The sequence below is a fragment of the Mesocricetus auratus genome, unplaced genomic scaffold (assembly GCF_017639785.1).
Source record: "Mesocricetus auratus isolate SY011 unplaced genomic scaffold, BCM_Maur_2.0 Super-Scaffold_100008, whole genome shotgun sequence".
In the NCBI taxonomy this organism is placed as follows: domain Eukaryota; kingdom Metazoa; phylum Chordata; class Mammalia; order Rodentia; family Cricetidae; genus Mesocricetus; species Mesocricetus auratus.
In genome coordinates, this window is record NW_024429192.1 from 3,887,795 (window position 1) to 3,903,044 (window position 15,250).

The following is a 15,250-nucleotide window of genomic DNA, read 5'->3' on the forward strand; positions in this document are numbered from 1 at the left end:
TTTTGCATTTGCACACCTGGTGTCCAGGGAAGTCAGAAGAGGTGTTGGGTCCCACGGAACTGGAGTTATAGACAGTTGTGAGCTGCCTCTTGGATTCTGGGAATTGAACCCAGGTCTCTGGAAGAGCAGCCAGTGCTCCACACCACTGAGCCATGGCTCCAAGATCTGGAGCTATCTTATTTTGAGACAGACATCAAGTCTACTAGGCTGTAAACATGTATTATCAAAATAATAATAATAAACATGTGTCATCACATAAAGTAGAATGTAGGTCCCAGGAAGGAAATATCAGCCTGGCTGTACACAGAGAGTGACTGCCTTGATAATATTGGACATGGAGAGATAATGTTCTACCACAGCAGTGGTGCCAGGAAGCTGTTGTTATTCCAGCTTGGAAACTGGCTTAACATGCAATGAGAAATCTGAAGAGTTTTGTGTTGCTGCTTCTTTTTACTCTATGATTCTTTGGGGGCGGGGGCTTGCCTCCCAGCTCCCAAATAAATACACAGAGGCTTATTCTTTCTTAAAATGCCTGGCCTTAGCTTGACTTGTTTCTAGCCAGCTTTTCTTATCTCTAAATTATCCCATCTGCCTTTCTCCTCTGGGCTTTTATCTTTCTCTGTTCTGTATTCCTTCCTTTACTTCTTTCTCCATGACTTGTTGTGTAGCTGGGTGGCTGGCCCCTGCAGTCCTCCTCTATTTTTCTCCTTCTCTTTATCCTCTCTGCCGGCCAGCCCTGCCCATCCTTCCTTCTACCCCACTATTGGCCGTTCGGCTCTTTATTAGACCAGTCAGGTGTTTTAGACAGGCAAAGCAACACAGCTTCGCAGTGTTAAACAAATGCAACATAAGAGAATGCAGCGTGTCTTTGCATCATTAAACAAAGGTTCTGCAGCATAAACGAATGCAACACACCTTAAAATAATATTCCACAGCAGTTCTGTGTGGGGATGCAGTCCTTAAACTTCGGGAAGGGGACGTGGTTTGGTGGATAGGACGCTTGCCTAGCATTCAAGAAGCCCTGGGTTCCTGCTCATATAACATAAAACCGGGTATGTGGTGGCACGTGTCTGTGATCCTAGCACTCAGGACTTGGAGGTAGGAGATCAGGAGTTCAAGGCCAGCACTGGCTACAAAGCAAATTGGAGACCAGCCTGGGCTGCGTGAAATCCTGTCTTTAAAACAACAGTGGTGAATGAATGAATGAATGAAGTCAGGCATAGCGAAGCTGCTTAAGTCAACACAGCGGGGTTGTCTGGTGATGCCGCACTGCTGAAACCACCAGTTCTCAGCCTTTCGGCTAAAATCAGAAGCATCCTGTCAGCCCCGGCCTCCTAGAGAGCACTACTCTGCCCCATGCTTCCGGGTGGGAAGTCACAATGCCGCCGTTTTCCTTGGGTGTTTCTCTTTGGGTCGGAAGACTGGGATAAGAGCCACATTCCAGGACCCTCTTGTTCCAGATCCCCACACACATGGTGGGCTTGGGCCTCTCTCGTGGCTCCTGAGACATCTGCCCACGCAGATGCACCTCTGATGTGTGGGATACCATTTCCTTTGGGGGGGGAATCCAATCTGTCTACAGGACTTTATTTCAGGGTTTTCTTGGAATGCGGTGAAAAATCTGTCGTAGAATGCTCAGAATGGTTCCAGTTACGGCATGGTATGTGGATTGCGGATGGATAGTTGATGGGCTACTCAACTCTCCTGCATGAGCCCAGGAAAGGGGGACAAACATCCTTTATTAAGTTCCCACCCCGTCCCCAATGCCCTCCCAGGGCGACCTCTTGACTACCCCGTGGGGAACAGCCCACTGGTTCAAGAAACAAAGCCCCTCTCTACCAAGCAGTCTCCAATTTTACAAGTGTTTGTGGCCACTGCCGAATTTTACAATCTTTGATACTGAGTACCTTTTACTTCCTTTTTAAAGTGACAGCTTTTTTTTTTTTTTGAGAAAGTCTGGATTTCCCAGAAGCCACCACCACTGGGCTGTCTGTTCTACGCAGCTCATACATTAAGCCAGAAGCTACTCAGGTCGGAGCGTAGCCCCATGGGAAGGGCTCCGACTTCACTCTGCCAAGAGGGAGACCTGGTTCCTGTCCAGGCCCTTCTGAGCCTCCATGTGAGCACATGAGCGCATGCTCAGTGGGGCGGGGCCAGCCTTGGGAAAAGATTCCTTTGCTTGGGTCCTTAGTAGTTCCGGTGGGTTGTTTGGGAGCGTGGAGTCTCCATCCAATGGAGGCTGAATCGTCCGCCCATAGAGGGACCTGCGAGTGTTCCCTCCCACCTTGTTAATGCGACTTCAGCCTGGAATACATTCTTGGCCAGCTAAGTTGCATGCAGACCATGAGTCTTCGAGGCCACAGAGGCCCAGCAGGGGTGGGCCCCACGGTGATTAGGAGGAGTGTGGTGGAAGAGAGAGAGAGGAGCTGAGCAGTTTGTGCACTGCGACGAGACGAGGAACTGGAGACGATAAGGCCACGAGGGACACCCTGATGTGAGAGGCTTACTCTGCCACCTGAGGCCACGGTCATTTCTGCTACTACCAAAGGCCATGTCTGGATCCGTGGCCCTTCTGCAGCGGGGCTCTGCGTTGACGACGTCTGTGGCCTGTGTCACCACCAAAGACCGTGTGGTCGGGTCTGGGCTGCCACGTGAGGCCATGTTGATATCTCAGTACCGTGCTGAGTCGATCCATCCTCTCACCGGCCACCACGGTGGTGCCGGTGGTGACATGGATGCAGGAGAGCTGGCCCCACCCCTCCCCTGGGCCCCCCGTGGTGTGGGCGTGGGAGAGATGGATGGCCAACCAACTCAGCTACCACCGAGACCTAGAGGCAGGGCTTTGAGTTGGCCCACCCCCAAAGCTGCAGCCTCTCCATGACTTGCGGCAACAACAGGATGTCCAAGAGGAGTCTCGGTGAGGATCCAGTGTCTGTGATATAGCAGAAGCCAGAGGCCCCAGGCCAGACCAATGACTCACTGCAACGAACATTGCAGCGTCCGCGGCAAGACTTCATTTTTATTTTCTATTTTCTTTTTGGGGGAGGTTACAAGAGTGGACGGTGGATATGGAAGGACTGGGAAATGAATGAGGTTTGGGAGCATGGTGTGAAATTTACCAAAAATCAATAAAAATATTATGGGGGAAAAATCATGACTCCTACCACATCACAGTTTGTCTTGGGGTTTCTATTGCTGTGAAGAGACACCATGACTGTGACAACTCTTTTTATGTGTGTTTTGTTTTTGTTTTTCAAGAAAGGGTTTCTCTGTGTAGTGGTTGTCCTGAAACTCACTTTGTAGGCCAGACTGGCCTCGAACTCGCAGAGAATCTGCCTGCCTCTGCCTCCTGAGTGCTGGGTTTAAAGGTGTACACAACCACCGCCCAGCTTACAGTTTCAGAGGTTTAGTCATTACTATTGTGACTGGGGAGCATGAGGGCTGGGAGTATGGCCACATGCAGGCAGACACGTTGCTGGAGAGGTAGCTGAGAGTTCTACATCATGCAGGCAGACAGGAAGTGAACTATCTTACTGGGCATGACTTAAGCATATATAAGCCCTCAAAGCCCACCTCCACAGAGACACACTTCCTCCAACAAGACCACAACTACTCCAACAAAGCCACACCTCCTAATAGTGCCACTCCCTTTGCAGGACATTTTCTTTCAAACTACCGCAATGATACATCAGTGTTTTCCAATGTTCTTTGCACAATAGGAAGATATGAAATTGATCTGGACGTCTATCAACAGATGACAAGATAATAAAAAATGTGCTGCACCGTGGGATTTCATCAAGCTGTAAAGGGAAATGTAATTATAAAATTTACAGGAAAATGGATTGGGATTGGAAATATATTAAATGAGCTGGCCCAGACTCAGAAAAACACTGTATGTGCTCTCTCATACGTGACTCCCAGATTCTAACTGTTATATGCGTGTGTTATGTGGGAGCGAATGTGTGTGGAGACCACTGGACAGGAGAGAATGACGAGGTAAAACATAGACGGGGGACACTGGGCGTTGGCTCATACAAAAGTGTGAAGAATCAGGGAGACTGAGGAGAGAAGCAGGTGAGTGGAACCCCATCCAAAACAAGCATCATGAACATGGCATCAGGAAGCCTGTTATTTTGTGTGCTCACTAAGAAAAAAGAGAAGGTTTGGGGGGCATCACACTGAGATAATGCTGGAGCAGAGCCCTAATCCACAAGCAGCCAGAGGTTGGACGATGCAGCTGCTGTCCGAAGAATTCCAAGGGCTGCAGGCAGCTGCCAAAACTAGACAGAGGTGAGGAAGGACCCTCCCCTCCTCAGACTTCAGAGGGAGCATGGCCCCGCCCACATCTTAATCGTTGGTTTTTCAGCCTCATGAACTGTGAGACAATAAGTTTCTGGTTTTAAACTAGTCCACTGTCATGTTACAATGTTTCTATGTGAGACAGTAAGTTTCTAGTTTTAAACTAGTCCCACCGTCATGTTACAATGTTTCTATATGAGACAGTAAGTTTGTGGTTTTAGACTAATCCACCGTCCTGTTACAATGTTTCTATGTAAGACAGTAAATTTCTGGTTTTAGACTAGTCCACTGTCATGTTACAATGTTTCTAGGGCCAGTGGTTCTTGTGATGGGATTCTGTGTTATCAAAGGATTCTGCACAAGGTAGATAGTGAACAAACTGTCCGATCAACAGCATCTCCCTTCTCCTGGTGGCGAGAAAGAAGGTTTGAACTGACCAGAAGGTCCATGCTCCTATAAATAACCCTTCATGACCAAATAATTAAATTCACTAGGTCACACACAGACAGAAAAGACAAGAAAGCAGAAGGGGGCTGGTTGGGGAGAAAACAGGTTCAGCCGGAGTAGGTGGGGAACAATAGAGGATTATGGGGTAAATATGATCAAAATACATTATATAAATACATATGCACAAAGATACCATATGAAACCCATTTATGTATAATTAATATACATTAGTAAAAAATGTTAAAAACTGCCAGACATAATTTTGCATGCCTGTAATCCCAACACTCAAGAGACAAGGTCATAAGTTCTAGGCCAGCCTGGGATAAATAATAAGACCCTGTCTCAAAAAAAAAAGTTTTTCTCAGGCCATAGTCAGTTGGAATAAACGTTCCTCTGACCCATCCCCACAAGCTCTATGTTTGTCCAGATATAAAGTCAGCAATGGATTGAAGTCCTTGCTGAACTGAATGGAGGGGGAATTAAACAGATACAGAGCCTTTTCAAATGTTTGTTTGCACAGCAGAGACTTTCTGCAGCTCAAATCTGGTAGAGATCGTAATGTTTGCAACAGATGTAGTGCTTTATTGGTAATGTTTTGTTTTACAAAGTTCAAATTTATCATCCTCATGTATTTGGATGAGCGTGAAAGCCAAGGAGAAGATCCAGATAGCCCGTCAAGGTGTTCTTTAGTTAAACAGTCCCAGACGTTTGATGTGGGAAGGAGAGAGGAGCTTCTGTGTTGAAGCGGAACCACAGGCGGCATTGAGCAGTGGTTTATACTCCCATCCACAAATACGGAAGTCAGACATGGACCACCTAAAGTTTCAGTAAGTAACGTTTGCCACATAAAATGGTGTTGCAACGTGTCATGAGCTGCTTCCACACAGCTGCTCTACCAGCATGTCAAAGCTAAACTCACAGGATTTTATATAAATGGATAACAGTGAGTTCGAACCTTTGAAAGATTAACGCAAGACACACAAGCTTCCTGAACGTGGGTGTATTTGTCACTAAATGGAAACCTCCTTGCAGAAATGGTGGAGGAGGTTTCAGTGCAGGGTGGGCACGAATGAGGGGTGGGATGGGACCCCAGCCTAGCACAAGGATGACAGTAAAGATGCCGAGTGTGGTAGTTCGTGCTTGTAATTCCAGCACTGAAGAGGCTGAGGCAGGAGGATTGTCATAAGTTTGTGTCCAGTCTGGGCCACTGAGACTGTGCCTTAAACAAACAAACAAAAACCATAAAACAAGCCAACAGTATGACTAGAGAGAGATGGCTCCATTGCTGTTCTTGCTGGGACCAGAGTTCAGCTCCCAGCACCTACATGGCACATCACCCTCAGCTGTGGGGATCCGACACCCTCTTCCGGCATGCACATGGTGCACTTACATTTAGTCAAAACACTTCTACACACAAAAATAAATAAATCTAAACAGCTTAACAATTTTCTAAAAACTCAGCACATTTTAGTATCTCAGTATTTGTGTTGTTCATATCACAGGGTTTTTTTTTTTTTTAGTTAGAAAAAATAAGATGTTTTAACCAGGTGGTGGTGGCATACTCCTTTAATCCCAGCACTGGGGATTCATAGACAGGTGGATGACCTCTGTGAGTTCAAGGCCAGTCTGGTCTACTAAGTGAGTTCCAAGACAGCTTCCAAAGCTACAGAGAAACCCTGTCTTGAGGGAAAAAAAAAACAGAAAAATAAGTTTTTAAGTTTACTATTTTGATCATTTAAAGGGTATGTTGCTGTACAATCATCATTATCCGCTCTCAAAACTTTATCGTGCCAAACAGAAGCTGTGCCCTGGAACTACTGATGCAGAGATCAAAATTTGCAGGGCTCTGCTCAATATCGGGTAATATAATTTTATTCGGAAAGAAGTCACCTATACAAGAAGCAGGTGGCCGCCATTGGTTCCCTCTCCAAGGATCCACACCAGGCTGCTCTCAGTGACCCGACCGGAAGTCAGAGAGAGCCCACCTGTGCTTCAACCCCAGACCTAAACCCACTCCCCGTCAAGGCCACACATTGCGTGGCCAGCACTACAGGTTTGGGCAGGGCATTCATTACAGGGGACTTGTGGCCTTCCTGCCTCAGCCTCCCAGGGGCTGGGATTAAACATTTATTCTCATTAGCATATATTAATTGTACATAGTAGTTTTGCTTCGACATTTGCTGTACCATTCCACTTTCTACGAGGGTCAACGAGGATCTGTTTTAAGTACCTCACGGAAGGGGCAGCATGGACGTCTGGCTTATTTCACTTAACATAATGTCAAGGGAGGAACCTGGAAGCAGGAGCTGAAGCAGAGGAATGCTGCTTACTGGCTTTCTCCTCTGACTTCCTCAGCTACTTCCTCTCACAGCCCAGGCTCACCTGCTTAGGGATGGCGCTCTTCTACCCCAACTGGAAGCAAGAGAATGCCCCATAGACATGTGTCCACGGGCCGGTCTGACGGAGGTGACTCTTCAGCTGAGGTCTCCTCTTCACAAGTGTGTGAAGTTGACGAGACGAACTATCACCATCACGGTTCATCCCCCTTGTGGGGCGTATCAGAACTCTATTACTTTTTAGGCTACATAAGATCTGGTCATTTACCCATTGTTGGGCTGAGCTGTCGCCGCGTGTGACTACTAAGCATGTTGCCATGAACACTGCTACCCAGGTGTGAGCTCTTGCTTTAGATCGCGTCTAGGAGTGAACTGGTGGATCTGGGGGCAATCCAATGCATGGGGGTTTGTGTAACTATGTATCTATCTATGTATCTATGTATGTATGTATGTATGTATGTATGTATGTATCTATCTATCTATCTATCTATCTATGTATCTATCTATCTATCATCTATACCTATCTGTCTGTCTATCTGTCTATCTATCTATTATCTATTATTTATTTATTTTAGTAATCTCTCCCTATTGTCCACAGTGGCTGTGCCATCTGACTTTCCCACCAATGGCGTCAAAGGGTTCCCGTTTCCCCACGTCCTTACCCACACTTGTTTGCTGGGAGCTCATGTGTTTGTTTGTTTGTTTGTGATAAGGGGTATGAGATTGAGATTTGGGTTGAGGATTTGAGGCCCCTGAAGCACTTCCGCAGCGTGCCAACTGCCTTTGAGATCTGCAGATCCCAGTCTGAAAGCCCAGTGTGGGATTTATATCCTACAGTGCCGGGGTTAGCATTGGAATGGTGTCTCCCTTGACTGCATTCTGAGAAGTTCAGAACCTTCTAGATCCATAGGTGTTTCTGATCTGCTGAGTTTCTCTGACATTGAACAGCAATTGGTGGTCAGCCTTTAGTCCCAGGACTATGAAGGCAGAGGCAGGTGGATCTCTGTGAGTTCAAGGCACAGCCTGGTCTATATAGAGAATTCCAGGCCAGCCAGGACTACACAGTCAAACCCTGTCTCAAAATACAAAACAAAACAAAAACAGTGAAAGACATCAGGGCTCCTGGTGGATTCTGGGAACTCCTTCAGGGACAGAGCCTCACAGCTTGGCCTGGGCTCTCTGCTCCATGGACACACAAAACCCACGGCTATGACGGGCTGCTGTTCTGCTCAGGGAGTGCCTGCCACATCCAGCCGACTCTGTCCAGATCCAGGGACTGCTAACATGGTCTCATGTGCTCCACGGGAGAGTGGCTGTGCCTCCTGCACCTAGGAAAGAAAGTGATTGTCCTTTCATACGCAGGTGATCCTCGCCACTTCCCAGGAGGAGCTCTGGCTCTTCCTCCATGGGTTTGTTTGGAGACACGTATGGTCATACATGTACATGTGCTCTCATGTGTTTTAATGTTTACACACATGGCATCCTGTCCTGCTGCTTCCCTTCTCCAACCTAACTCAGCACATATAAATCTACTTCATTCTGTTCATTTACTTTAAAATTAGATTTACTTATTTTGTTTTGTGCATGAGGGTGTTTTGACTGTATGTCTGTGCAGTTGTATACCTGGTGCCCGCAGAGGCCAGAAGAGGGCGCTGTATCCCCGGGAACTGCAGTTGTGAGACACCATGCGAATACTAGGAGTGGAGTCTGGTTCCTCTGGAAGAGCAGCAGGCACTCTCGAGTGCCTGAGTCATTTGCCCTGTTCATTTTAATGGCTGGATAGCATTCCCTGGGGTGGATATCCATTGCCATTTACTCTCTTGTCAGCAATGGCTGTACTCTCCTAGTTAGGATATAACCATCAGGAGGACACAGCAATCTTTCTGTCTCCGTGTGCTCTCGGGAAATATGATTCCCCAAAGTGAAAGTCAGCTAGCAGTTAGTGAAGGAAAGACTGCCTCTCCCTGATCACATAAAGCTGTCCCTTCATCCCTGGTGGCCTCTGCTAGAGCCTGCTCATGGCCAGTTGCAGGGCCTCAGCTACCTCTTCCTCAGTCTCCGTGTTTCAGCAGAGCCCAAGTCGACTCTCGACCAAGCAAAGGTCCTGGGTTCATTTGGCCACACCGTCTCCATCTCCTGGGCAAGCCCCCCACTCAGAGCAGTCTGCTACACGTTCTCTCTCCATGCAGCACCCCTGGGAGCATCCGGGCAGAGTCATGAACAGTCAGACTTCCCGGAGAACAGTTTCAGGGGTTACTAATAGTGCTCACAGACTGTTGCGTTGGGACGGATCCGTATGCCAGACACACGCTTCACAGTCCATGCCAGGTTCAAAACTACGTCAAATCGACGATGACTGAACCTATCCTAGACCCTTTGGTTGGGAGAAATTACTTCAGTATGAAGCTATCAGTCCAAACAGATCAACCGATTTCAAGGCTGGGAGAGCTTCGAGGGGCAGCCTCTCTCCGAGCAGATGTTATCATTCCATCCTGCCGATAACGCTAAGGATGGCTGTCTCTGGGCTTGGTGTGGTTCCTTGTACTTCTGAATCTACCCAGCTTCCTGCAGTAATCAAAAAAGAAACCAGCCAAATGTAGGAGCAAAGGGAAGACACACATGGCTTCCAGATGGCCCCACGCCAGGGAGGATGCTCCCACAGGAGAGGAAATGGGCACAGAGGCAGGAGATCAGGACACGGAAAAGAGGCTACAATCAGTTTGTATCTCTCAGTCGGTAACATGCAAGGGCTTTCCAAATCAGTCGTTTTAATTAATATTGATTGTGTAAACTATGTTCTGGTCTACTAATGAATCTGTAACTGAACTGGGGAGCCAGGACACCACATGTGTGAGATGGACAATAACGCAAGGCAACAAGGGTTTGAGATTGTGTAAATGCTCAATATGGGCTCCAGTAGAGCCCTCAGTGAGACAGCAATGTAGAACTTCCAAACAGGGCTGCCCCCCACACACACACACACTGGAGAAATATCCTGGCCACGCCTGCTCATGTATGGAAACAAAAGCATAAGCAATTCCTTTTTTTTTTTTTTTTTTTTTTTTTTTTGGTTTTTCGAGACAGAGTTTCTCTATGGCTTTGGAGGCTGTCCTGGAACTAGCTCTTGTAGATCAGGCTGGTCTTGGTCCACCTGACTCTGCCTCCCCAGTGCTGGGATTAAAGGCGTGTGCCACCACCGCCCGGCAAACATAAGCAATTCTTGTTGGGGCTCCAACCTGGACCCCTTTACTAACCTGAAGCGTTAGTGTCTCCACCCACTGGGCATAGAGGGTCCTCTCCAAGCATCTCCCTGTGCCTTGGCCGTCCCCCCTACCTCGACACAGCTCTTTCTTGAAGAGTTTGGTTTCTCATCTCCAGTCTGCACCCCATCACCCGACTCTAACTTGTCCAGAAAAGCACTCCTGCAAACAGATAAGAAAGGGTCAGGCGAAAACGCAGTTGCCACCCACTCAAGGGCACCACGAGTAACTTGAGGTGTGCAAACACTGCACGTGACTCTCTAGAAAGTGCTTTCTTCCCAAGACCTCCGGAGAAAGCCAGCATAGCCCTGGCCACGTAGCGGCTAGAACAGGAAGCCAGAGGGGTAAATGGCAGAGCCTGAAGGATCAGGGTTGGCTTGATCGATCGATCGATTGATTGATTGGCTGATTACACTCAAATGCTTTCATCTGGACGGCTGGCTTTGGACCAGGCTGTGGAATCACATTGATGCGTGAGCCGCATACGCTTTAAAACATTGCCGTGCTGCCAAGTTCAAGGGCCGGTCTGGCAACACAATCTCTAAAGATTAAACGTAAAGTTGATGGTGTTCGGCGTCATCAGCCTTAAAATACAAATGTCTGCAAACCCCTCGCAAATCAATCTGTAAAAGTTAAAAATAAAAAGAATGTTCTTAAAAGCAGGTTGAGGATAACCAACTCGTACCCCAGGTGTTTCAGCAAATATTTCTCCATACTGGGCCCCAAGGCCGTGCACCTTGGCACTGGGTCCCTTGGAACTTCCTTCCAGGGGGTATCTTGACAGTGCAGCCACCGGCAGGGAGCAGGGGGTGAGCTCCTAGTGCAATGGCTTCTGTCCCCTCCACGCCCGTACCTCACAGAGAAGCAGACCCAGGCAGGGCCGCAAAACCCCAACCTCCTAACTAGAGGCAACTGCTCCTGAGAGCTCATGGTCTGGTCCTTTTCAGTTTCTCATGTGTCGCCTTTGTAGGGGCTGCATGGCTCAGCAATCTGGACAAGGGCCAAGAAGCTGAAGACCGTTGAAGCCACAGCCTCCTCTCCTCTGCTGACACCAGCGACCACCCAGCCCAGCCCAGACATATGGCCTCTTGCTTGCCTGATGTATGAGGTGAGTAGCAAGCTTTTCCCTCAGAAGAGGACTCCAAGGGATTAATTACTTAAAATGCATAAATATGTATCTTTATAATTCTTATTCCAGTTTCTACTCAAAGCTGAAACGGTCCAAAGGAAAGAAAACAGCCAGCCAGGTTCTGCCTGGAGGCAGCTTCCGCTGCCCCTCAGATATTTCCAATCTGGTGGAAGACTGCCCCCAGAGCCCTGAGTTTGTTAGACACAGAGCCACGGTTGTCACACTTGAGGATGAGGAGGCCAAGAACCAAGCTGAACCCTGGACAAAACTGGGTTCTAGGTGTTTCCATCCCTTGCCCTAGCAGAACACGGACACCCCCCAGTTTAGATCCAGAAGATGTGTGCGGTTATCAGGGGGCTGAAAGTTTACCCTTCAAGGTCTTTGGAGGGTTGACAGGAGGTGCAGGGGCCAGTAAACCAAGCTTGGGTTCCGAAGGTGTCAGTTTAAAAACATTGCCTCATGGGCATTTTCAGAGAGCAGTTTGCTGTGTGTGAGCTTCTGCACTGGTTAAACAGTGACGACCCCTCCACCATGCCCACTAACTCATGAGAGTCCCTCCAGAGAGCTCATCCATGATTCCTCTTTACTCTGAGGCTAAAGCTACTCCCCAAGCCTCACTGAGGCATCCTGGTGGCCAGCATGATCCAGCCACACATACATCTATCCTTCTCCCAACTCTACCCAAACGGACGCATGGTCTTTCTCGCTTTCCAATCCCAAGGTACATTCACCAACTTGGCTTCCCCTTTGTGGGGCCTCCTGCAGGTGGCTGGCGTCCAGAAGTGCCCTTGGTGTACAGGTAGGAAGCTGTCCCCACCTTAGCAGTAGTAGCCCTCTCCTGCCAAGCCCTGGAACGTCAGGACATGAACAGAAGGAACACAGCAGCCGTGCCTAGGGCCAGGTTGGGGCAGGGTAATTCTGTGACATTGTTTAAGCCCGCGGTTTTTAAATATTTGTTCAATGTTTACTTAGATGGAAGGCCCGGTTCCCTAAGTAAACAAGTGGCTCAACAGGAGGACTAGCCTCAGGGCAGGCAGCTTCCCCCTCTAGCCTCCGGAGAACACATTTCTGGCAAGAATTTGTACCACCTCTCCGCAAAACAAAAGCCCCACAGCTAATCTCACCCACCTGCCAGCCAAGGCTGCTTGCTCTGGAGCAGATTGGGCCAGCCAAGAGGCTACCTCCTGCCTCCAGGTGCTTTCGGATGCCACACTTCCCTGGCCCCTCCCGACCCCGGGGAGGGGGTTGACAAGACAACAGTATCCCGTCCCTTCTCACGGTTTGGACCACTCAGCTGGCCCATCCTGACTAAAAGACCGAGGCTGCTTTTCAAGTGTGTGGGGAGGCCCGAATGCCGGTGTGTTCGGTGTGTTCCCTATGTTCTTGCAGAGGACTCTGTGCCTGCCCCTCCCCCTCCCACTGGAACTCTCTGGAGCTGTGCAGCTCATCCGATGGGATGAGACCGGGAAAGTGAAAGTCAGGAAGGGTGCTTACTGCTGTTTGGGTCCCGTATGCTCCATCCTGGCCTCCTCCCCTGAACCCCCCTTCAGGTCTTCCCAGTCACCCCTCCAGCCTTTCACAATGCTACTTTTTTTTTTTTTTTTTTTTTTGGTTTTACAAGACAGGATTTCTCTGTATTGTTTTGGAGGCTGTCAGTCCAGTCTGGCCTCGAACTCACGGAGATTCGCCTGCCTCTGCCTCCCGAGTGCTGGGATTAAAGGTGTGCGCCACCACCGCCCGGCCACAATGCTACTTTTGATACCAAGCCCACCCACTCCCAACCCCCACAGCTTACTGAACTCTGTGCTTGGCCACCCGCTGAATCATTTCCATGGAGGCAGGGAGGCAAGCTGAGCTGCGTGAAACCTCGCTTCTGATAGGCACTCTTCCCCTTGCTCTTGGGGGCAAGAACTAGCACTCAGACACCTTCAGCCAACGTCTGTGGCTCAGAACTGTGCCTCAGAACACACCCCAAGAGGCAGAAAGAAGGCTAGGGCAGAGAATGTGTCACAGAACCTTCCTGAGAGTTCCAGAGCAGAGAAGCATGGCGGTTTCCAGCTCTCACTGCCTGGGAGCATGCAGTCTGAGGTGCGTGCGTGCGTGCGTGTGTGTGTGTGTGTGTGTGTGTGTGTGTGTGTGTGTGTGTGTTGTGCTTATTCATATGTATGTATAGAAATTATATGACTTTTAAGGAAAACATTTCTAGACCAGGGGCATCACAGTGAATCAGCGCCGTGCAGGATGGAACACACTAGGAACCGTGTGCAACCCATTTGCAAAGTTAGGTAGCCGTGGTTGCTGACACACTCCCTCTCATGCAGCAGGGACAGGGCAATGACAAGCTCTCCCCTGCTGTTTTGTTTCTACAATGAGATTAAACACTTGGGCAGTTGTCCTTGGCTTTATCATCTGTGGTGGCCATGACCCCTGGAAGCCTTGGGCCCCTGACTCAAGCTGTTACCCTAGCACTACACAGGCAGAGACCCATGGGTCCCTGAGGCCCATTGACCAGCCAGCCTAGCAGAAGCGATGAGCTCCCAGTTCAGTGAGAGACCCTGCCTCAAACAAAAAGATGGAGGAACACTGGGTAGACCTCTGGTCTCCTCACAAGCACACATCCATATGCTACAAACCTATATATACCACACACACACCCATATATATGCATCCTGATGCACACCACGCACACACAGAGGTTTAGTTGTGATGGTTTTATCAGTATCAATGATTATAACGTGGTATGGTGGAAGCTACTTTTCTTTGAAGGACTGCACAAAATACAGTGGATATTTATTCTGCTATTTAAGCACACAAAATATAATTTTGTTGTTGTTTAGGGCTCTTTGTTTATTAAGATGTGTGTGTGTGTGTGTGTGTGCAGATACCTGCAGAGGCCAGAAGAGGGCATCAGATCCTCTAGAGCTAGAGGGCTGCAGGACTTGGGTGCTGGGAGCTGAACTCAGGTTCTCTGTAAGAATAGCAAGTGCTCCTAACCCACCGAGGCAGCTCTGTAGCCCTGCCTGATTGCTGTTTTGTATTGGTGTGTGGAGAGCTGTGTGCACGCATGCGTGTGTGTGTGTGTGTGTGTGTGTGTGTGTGTGTGTGTGTGCTAGAGAGAGAGAGGGGGGATTAAAGCCAGGGCTCCTCACAGGCTAATCAGATACTCTGTATCTCCTAGGCCCCTGTTTCTTTCCATTAGATTTAACATTACTTTGTTAATCCGCTGTGGAAGTTTTAATTACTTCCAGTGTGTGTCCCAGTCAGTGGAGGTTACTGAACTGTTACTCTAACCCTGTCTCTGGAAGCTTTAGGGTTTTCACTCATCCCTAAAGCCAAGGGAGGGTTACATTCCTGACAGGGAAAATCCAGGCTTTGAATCCCTGGAAAGAGCAGGGTTAACACTGGGCTGGGGTTTAAATTTAACTACCAGTTTCCCTCGCTTGTCTGTGATAAACCACGAATAATCTGAGCAGGGTAGACAGGTCTGCTGCCTTAGGGACAGAAGACACCACAATTTTTTTATTTTTTTCTTTTTGCACTCAATATTACCTTGTGTTTTGTTCAAACCCAGCATCAGCCTTTTCTGGCCAGTGTTTCAGATGCCCTCTACACAGACCATCTCAGACCAGTCCGTGAACCACCGAGAGATTGTCAAGTGTGTGAACAATCACTGTTTATCCAGACAGCTTTTCCATGCTGTTCTAAATAAGCCGTCACCTGGTGAGATATTTCGGATAGGCCACGATGCAGAAAAATAATACGCCTGGCTGGCTGCCTCT